Source organism: Prionailurus bengalensis, chromosome B1 (assembly GCF_016509475.1).
Source record: "Prionailurus bengalensis isolate Pbe53 chromosome B1, Fcat_Pben_1.1_paternal_pri, whole genome shotgun sequence".
Classification (NCBI taxonomy): Eukaryota; Metazoa; Chordata; class Mammalia; order Carnivora; family Felidae; genus Prionailurus; species Prionailurus bengalensis.
In genome coordinates, this window is record NC_057344.1 from 171,191,266 (window position 1) to 171,200,096 (window position 8,831).

Below are 8,831 nucleotides of genomic sequence, written 5' to 3' on the forward strand. Positions count from 1 at the left end.
AGAATCCCAAGCAGGCTCCATGCTGTCAGCTCAGAGCTTGACTCAGGGCTTGAATTCACAAACTGTGAGTTCATGATCTGAGCTGAACCAAAATCTGACACTTAACTGACTGAGACACACAGGCATCCCTATATTTATCCTTTTGATCAAAGCCCTAAAGAGTAATTTTACATTTATTTGTCTGTGGTCTACATATTTTTTTCCTTTTGTGAAGAAAATTATTTGTATTTTATTTTATTTTTAAAAATTTTTTAATGTTTATTTTTGAGAGAGAGAGAGGGACAGAGACAGAACATGAGCAGAGGAGGGGCAGAGAGAGAGGGAAACACAGAATCTGAAGCAGGCTCTAGGCTCTGAGCTGTCAACACAGAGCCCAATGTGGGGCTCGAACTCACAAGAACCGTGAGATCATGACCTAGGCCAAAGTCAGACGTTTAACTCACTGAGCCGCAAAGCACCCCAGAATTATTTATATTTTATATATTTTTTTTAAATTTAGTTTTTTTATTTTTTAAAATGTATATCCAAATTAATTAGCATATAGTGCAACAACAATTTCAGGAGTAGATTCCTTTGTACCCCTTACCCATTTAGCCCATCCCCCCTCCCACAACCCCTCCAGTAACCCTCAGGGTGTTCTCCATATTTATGAGTCTCTTCTGTTTTGTCCCCCTCCCTGTTTTTATATTATTTTTGTTTCCCTTCCCTTATGTTCATCTGTTTTGTCTCTTAATGTCCTCATATGAGTGAAGTTATATGATTTTTGTCCTTCTCTGACTAATTTCACTTAGCATAATACCCTCCAGTTCCATCCACGTACTTGCAAATGGCAAGATTTCATTCTTTTTGATTTCTGAGTAATACTCCATTGTATATATATATACCACATCTTCTTTATCCATTCATCCATCAATGGACATTTGTGCTCTTTCCATACTTTGGCTGTTATTGATAATGCTGCTATAAACATGGGGGTGCATGTGTCCCTTCAAAACAGCACACCTGTATCCCGTGGATAAATGCCTAGTAGTGAAATTGCTGGGTCGTAGGGAAGTTCTATTTTTAGTTTCTTGAGGAACCTCCATACTATTTTCCAGAGTGGCTGCACCAGCTTGCATTCCCACCAACAATGAAAAAGAGATCCTCTTTCTCCGCATCCTTGCCAACATCTGTTGTTGCCTGAATTGTTAATGTTAGCAATTCTGACAGGTGTAAGGTGGTATCTCATTGTGGTTTTGATTTGTGTTTCCCTGATGATGAGTGATGTTGAGCATTTTTTCATGTGCCGATTGGCCATCTGGATGTCTTCTTTGGAGAAGTGTCTATTCATGTCTTTTGCCCATTTCTTCACTGGATTATTTGTTTTTTGGGTGTTGAGTTTGATAAATTCTTTATAGATTTTGTATACTAACCCTTTATCTGATATGTCATTTGCAAATATCTTCTTCCATTCTGTCAGTTGCCTTTTAGTTTTGCTGATTGTTTCCTTAGCTGTGAAGAAGCTTTTTATTTTGGTGAGGTCCCAGTAGTTCATTTTCACTTTTGTTTCCCTTGCCTCTGGAGATGTGTTGAGTAAGAAGTTGCTGCGGCCAAGATCAAAGAGGTTTTTGCCTGCTATCTCCTCGAGGATTTTGATGGTTTCCTGTCTTACATTGAGGTCTTTCATCCATTTTGAATTTATTTTTGTGTATGGTGTAAGAAAGTGGCCCAGGTTCATTCTTCTGCACGTTGCTGTCCAGTTTTCCCAGCACCACTTGCTGAAGAGACTGTCTTTTATCCATTGGATATTCTTTCCTGCTTTGTCAAAGATTAGTTGGCCATACGTTTGTAGGTCCATTTCTGGGTTCTCTATTCTGTTCCATTGATCCGAGTGTCTGTTTTTGTGCCAGTACCATACTGTCTTGATGATTACAGCTTTGTAGTATAGCTTGAAGTCTGGGATTGTGATGCCTCCTGCTTTGGTTTTCTTTTTCAAGATTGCTTTGGCTGTTCAGGGTCTTTTCTGGTTCCATACAAATTTTAGGATTATGTGTTCTAGCTCTGTGAAGAATGCTGGTGTTATTTTGATAGGGATTGCATTGAATATGTAGAGTGCTTTGGGTAGTATTGACATTTTAACAATATTTGTTCTTCCCACCCAGGAACATGGAATCTTTTTCCATATTTTTGTGTCTTCAATTTTTTCATAAGCTTTCAAAATTATTTGTATTTTAAAGGGTAGATTTCCTACACTTTAATGTTCTTCATTATAAAAATAATATATGCTTATATTAGAAAATTTGGAAAAACATTTTATTATTTTATTTTTTTAATGTTTATTTATTTTTTGAGAGAAAGAGAAAGCAAGAGAGATCCTGTGTGCATGAGCAGGGGAGGGGCAGAGAGAGTGAAATCCCAATCAGGCTCCATGCAGACAGCACAGAGCCTCACTTGGGGCTCAAACTCATGAAGCTGTGAGATCATTACATAAGCTGAAACAAAGAGTCGGACATTCAATTGACCAAGCCACACAGGCGCCCCTGGAAAAACACTTTAAAAATAAGAAAAAAAGTTATTTACAACACAACCATCCAGATTACTATTGGCTTTTATTACTGCCTAAGTTTTTGTTGGATTTTTTTCTTACATTGTAATAATCTTTCATACATAAAATGTTTATATTGTCTTTTCACTCAATATGATCAGCAATTCCTATGTCATTGTTACATAATTTTTTGGCTACGTAATTTTTCACCAGCTTGATATTCCGTAGTTTAAGTGACATTTGCATATTTGTTATCTTTATGTCTATGATAAGGTTTGTCTTTTATGGTAGCTTCAAATTTATTTATTCAATTTTTTATTACTGCTTCTTGTTAATTAAGCAATTTATATAAGTTTAGTAAGAACAAAAGTCAATAGTTATATTAACAACATCAAAATACAGAATTCAGTTCTTTAAATTTCTCCAGTAGAAGCTTAAAAAAAACCCCATAAAACTCAATACAGATCACAAGAAGGCCAGCTAGTTTTAAAGGCAATCAGAAATTTTCCTTTCCATCAAAATCATTGTTATCCATAGTATATAGCAATAAACATTTTGATCACTAACCACAAGCTTAGTAAGAACAACTTGTAAAAGTAGACAGCGAGCATATAATACAAAATAAAATGGAAGTCAGTGTTAAGCACTATTCTCTTTGGTTTTATTCAGAGCTGTTTTTTCAGTATTTGTTCATTTATTCATTAAATATTGGAGGAGCACTAACTAGATACTAGACATTGGAGAGAGGATAGTTAATAAGAAATATTTTATAGCATTCATTCTGGGGCTGACGGGATCATCTTCAAATTCTTTTTTTTCTTTTAATGTTTATTTATATTTGAAAGAGGCGGGGGGATAGGGAGAGAGAAAGAGAGAGAATGAAAGCAAGCAGAGGAAGGGCAGAGAGAAAGGGAGACACAGAATCTGAAGCAGGCTCCAAGCTCCGAGCTGTCAGCACAGAGCCCGATGTAGGGCTTGAACTCACAGGCCGTGAGATCATGACCTAAGCCGAAGTCGGACACTTAACCGACTGAGTCACCCAGGCGCCCCAATCATCTTCAAATTCTTTTGCACGCTATAAAATGTTCCCTGGGCTCTGTCTGCTAATGTTGAAGAATCAGAACCGTGTGCTGGGTTATTCAAAAGGCACTGCCCCTCTCTTGGTGCTATGTCTTCAGTGGTAGCTGGTTAATGTGACTGTGACAACACCTAGGCTTGTTGTTATAAAGGGAGGGATATTTGTGGTCTCTCAGAAAAAGGAAGTCCTGTGGAGAGGGCAGCTTGCTGTGGGAAGCAGCCATTCTGCAGCACCCACAGGAGGAGGAAGCTGGGGATTAAAACAAAAACAAAAACAAAACAACCAAACTCTCTTTTCCTACCTACCTCGGATCTTCTCCCTGATCTAACCTCCAGGGATCCCCACTGGCAAAATCCAAATGGAAGCCGAAGAGCAAGGAAGTTTATCGATACAGTCCGTAAAGGTCAGATTCCCAGAGCCGGGAACAGAGCAGAGCAGAGCAGTGGATCTGGAGGAACAAACAAAATCTTCAGCATGAATAGTATAAAATGAGTAGTATTGCTGTGCCCATGTTGCAGGTGTGGAAACTGAGGGTACAGAGAGGTTAATTAATGCGCCCATAGACAATAGGGGGACAAAATTGGCATTTACATCAAGCGTTTATGTTTAATTACTGTATATACTGCCATTTTTTCTCCATGATATCTCCCAAATAGTGCCACACACAGTAGAGTTCCTCAGGAAATACTTTTTGCAAAGGAAGGAAAAGGAAAAGTGAAGAGAAAACTATTTAGAAAGAATGTAAGTTAGCTCTGTGAAAGAATGTCTTGGGTTAGCAACGTCAACAGAGGTACTTCTAGCAAATTTTCATGAACCTGATAAATCCTTGGGGTTTTTTTTGTTTTTAAAAAAAAATTTTTTTTTTCAACGTTTTATTTATTTTTGGGACAGAGAGAGACAGAGCATGAATGGGGGAGGGGCAGAGAGAGAGGGAGACAGAATCGGAAATAGGCTCCAGGCTCTGAGCCATCAGCCCAGAGCCTGACGCGGGGCTCGAACTCATGGACCGCGAGATAGTGACCTGGCTGAAGTCGGACGCTTAACCGACTGCGCTACCCAGGCGCCCCAATCCTTGTTTTTAAGAATTGCTCAGATGTACTCTACCTGAGGTGGTAACTAGACTTAGCATTTTCTTATGTAAAAAAATAGTAAATCACTATGATGTACCCCTGAAACTACTAAACTGTTGTATGTTAATTACACTTCAATTAAAAGTATAATTTTCATTATACTCTGCCTGAAGGTGAGGGGTGTGAATCAGAGAGGTTAGATCCAAGGCCCTACATCTCCACCATTCTGTCTAGTCAAACTTTTTTGTATTGTGGCAAAAAACACGTAACCTAAAATTTACCATTTTAACCATTTCTAAGTGTATGGTTCAGTGACATTAAGTACGTTTACATCGTCCTGTAACCATCTATCTCTAGGAATTTTTCACCTTCCCAAAATGAAACTCTGCATCCATTAAACAGTATGTCTGTACATATTTGGAATAATAATACCGTCTAACTCATAAGCCCTCTCAGGTTGATTAGAGGGAAAGATATTTGGATATTTGTAAGATACATCTGCAGAATATTGGCTTTCAAATATCCATTTGTAGGGTGAAACTAAAGCTAACAAACACAGGGTGCCTGGGTGGCACAGTGGGTTAAGCATATGACTTTGGCTCAGGTCAAGGTCTCACAGTTTGTGAGTTCAAGCCCCATATCAGGGTGTCAGTGCAGAGCCTGCTTCAGATCTTCTGTCCCCTTCGCTCTCTGCCCCTTCCCAGCTCATGTTCTCTCTCTTTCTCAAAAATAAATAAACATTAAAAACTTTAAAAAAACCTAACGAACACATAATGTGGGGCGCCTGGCTGCCCCAATCAAGAGAGCATGCGACTCTTCATCTCGGGATTGTAAGTTCAAGCCCCATGTGGGGATTACTTAAAAATGAAATCTTTAGAAAACAAACAAGCACATAATGTAACAAAAACAAAAACAAAAAAAACAAGCACATAATGTAGAGTTTTTATTGTTTAATGTATTGTTAGAGTTTTATTGTTTAATGTATTGTTTTTACTGAAGTGCCTTACAGTAGGTTATAAATCAGAGTTGTCCAACAGACATGCAAGCTGTATATGGAATTTAAAATTTTCTACCAAAGTAAAATGTAACACATGAAGTTAATTTTAACATATTTATCTAACCAATATATCCAAAACACTATCATTTCATTGTGTAATCAATATTACAAAATTTTAATCAGATATTTTACGTTATTTTTTTCATATAAACCTTCAAACTCCAATGTATACTAGAGCACAGCTTAGTTTGTACTAGTCACATTTTAATTGTTCACCAGATGCATATAATAGTGACTACTAAATGAGATAGCACATGTCTATACTATCCAACCTGTTTTTTGTTTTTTAAAAAATTTTTTTTGTTTGTTTATTTTTGAGAGACAGAGCACGAGTGGAGGAGGGGAGAGAGAGAGGGAGACACAGAATCCGAAGCAGGCTCCAGGCTCTGAGCTGTCAGCACAGAGCCTGATGCAGAGTTCAAACCCACGAACCATATGATCATGACCTGAACCGAAGTCAGACACCTACTGACTGAGCCACCCAGGAACCCCTAACCTATTTATTCTCATAGAAACAGACCGATTAGTAGCTAGACAGATCCTTAGAACTAGAGATCCTTCTTTGTGAAGTGTAGGTTCAGTACCTTTCAGAAGGGGCTCAGGGGTCACTCAGTCGAGCTTGATTTCAGCTCGGGTCCTGATCCCAGGATCATGGGGTCAAGCCCCACATCGGGCTCCACACTTGGGGTGCTTGGGATTCTCTCCTTTCCCTCTGCGCCTCTCCCTTCCTTGTGCTCTCTCTCTTTAAAATAAAAAAAATCTTAAGTGTTAAAACGTTATGTGTTTTATGTGCAGATTCAAAAGAAATTTCTCTCGGTCTGGTCTTGACCTAGCAGTGATTTTAGTACTATCTCTTTCAGATGCCTAATGTCTTCAGAAGCAGCCCAACAATGTGAAATACTTGATATACATCTCTGGCAGGGACACAAACTACCCCACCAGCTGCATTCCTCCATGTCAGGAAAAACAGTCCAATATATTTCTGGTCTACTACAAAATCTCAGAGGGTTGAAACAACCCAACACAGAAAAAAAGAAAATGAGCTAGGATTCAACCACTTGCTCTCATGAAAAGCATCAATGGTTAATAATGTTTAAAATTCACAGGATGCTAGATAGGGCGCCTGGGTGGCTCAGTCGGTTGAGTGTCCGACTTTGGCTCAGGTCATGATCTCATGGTTCGTGAGTTTGAGCCCTGCGTTGGGCTCTGTGCTGACAGCTCGGAGCCTGGAGCCTGCTTGGGATTCTGTGTCTCCCTCTCTCTCCCCCTCCCCTGCTTGTGCTCTGTCTCTATCTCTCAAGAATAAATAAAATTTTTAAAAGTTTTTAAATTCACAGGATGCTAGAGACAAAAGAGTCCTCAAACATCATCTAGCATAATCTCTTTCCTTTTACAACTGGGACAACTATGGACAAGAGAAGTAAGGTGAGGCAAGCTTTCAGTCTCACAATGTGATGTGACAGTAATCTTACAGCTCATTGTCCAGAAAGTCCTTCCAAGCCATCGGTGCTCCCTGACTCTGTAAGGTGGACACATTCTTTTTATTTTTATTTTTATTTTTATTTATTAGCTACAACATTGAGTGTGTTTATACCATTACCAAAAAGAACCATGTTACTGAGGAAAAGAATTTTTGCTTAGAGATTAGTGGTTTGATTCTTGAATATGCAACTTTTCTATATGGTAACATAGCAGAGTGATTAAGAGGTCTCAGGATCTCATCTAAACCTAAGTACCTCCCAAAGGCCCCATCTCAAAATACTATCACAGGGTGGGTAGGGTTCAACTTAATGAATTTTGGGGCAGGACAAAATTCAGCCTGTAGCAATCAGGAAAGTCACATGTACCAGATTTTTCTTTCTTCCAAATATTTGTATCTGATGGCATGGTCATGAACAGAGAAGAGAGAACTATATCCACCTGTTCCCTAAACCTCACTCTTCTTGATATATTTTGACTAACATGATACTGACTTTTCTTGGGATTTTGCTTAACCGTATGCAAGCTTTCCTCTCAAATTGCTAGACCAAAATTTTCTTCTAAGAAATATTTTTAATAATAAATTGGCATTAACGAAGCTATACAAATATCCATGAATTTTTAATAGCAAAGTACTTAGTATTATAGATTGGATTATGTTCCCCACCCCAAAAAAGAGACATGGAAGTCCTAACCTCCCAGTATTTCAGAATGTGACCTTATTTAGAAATAGGGTTGGTGCAGATGTAATTAGTTAGGTAAGGTCATACTGAATGGGAGGACCCCTAATCCAACATGACTGGTCTTATAAGAAAATGACAATGCAAAAAACACAAACATAGGGAGAATGCCATGTAAAGACAGAAGATTGGAAAAATGCATCTGTAAGCCAAGGGACACCAAAGATCTGCCAAACTGCTAGAAGCTAGGAAGAGGTGAAGAAGTATTCTCCTATTTAGAGGAAGCATGGTCTGGCCTGGATTTCAGACTGGCTTCCAGAAGTATGAGGCAGTAAATGCCTGCCATTTTAAGCCACCTAGTTTGAAATACTTTGTTACGAAAGCCCTGCAATATGAATACAATGGTCTGTCTTCTGAAATTGTTAACAGACTAGTTAGAGGCCGTTTATTTTCTTATTTTAAGTTTGTATTTATCCTTTTTTTTTTCTTTTCCAGATACGGTGAGAAAACAGGAGGTGATCAGAATTTATGCTTTCTTTTTAAAATTCAGAGCTAGCAAAGTGCATCACAGAGAGCAAAAACCAAACCAAGAAGAAAGTAAATACGTTGTTTTATTTAATCCAAGAAAATGAAGAGAATATTTGCTGCATGGAGTGGCTTATTGCCAGAGCAGTTGTTGGGGAAACAGCTATCCATACATTAAAAATGACATTTACAGAATCAACTATCAAATTATTCGCAGAAAACATTTAAAATGAAATTTTTGTTTTCATTTAAGACATTTAAAATGAAATTTAATTCCCAACTCCAATGTCAAAGAAGGTTATGAACATTGTTTACAATATTAATTATGCAGAGTAGAGGGAGGGTTGCAGACTCACAAATGAGTTGCCAGTTTAGATGGAAACCACTCACTCTGAAAAGTCCAAGAGATTTCTTTGAA

At 38.2% G+C, this 8,831-nt stretch overlaps 1 long non-coding RNA gene across 1 annotated transcript in view; it reads left to right on the plus strand.

Moving 5' to 3' along the window:
• Positions 1-8,608, plus strand: part of LOC122478945 — a 23,651-nt gene extending 15,043 nt beyond the window's left edge. Inside the window, exon 3 of the long non-coding RNA XR_006296196.1 lies at positions 8,384-8,608. This is a non-coding gene — a long non-coding RNA (uncharacterized LOC122478945). The remainder of the gene's footprint in view (positions 1-8,383) is intronic.
• Positions 8,609-8,831: the final 223 nt, after the last annotated feature.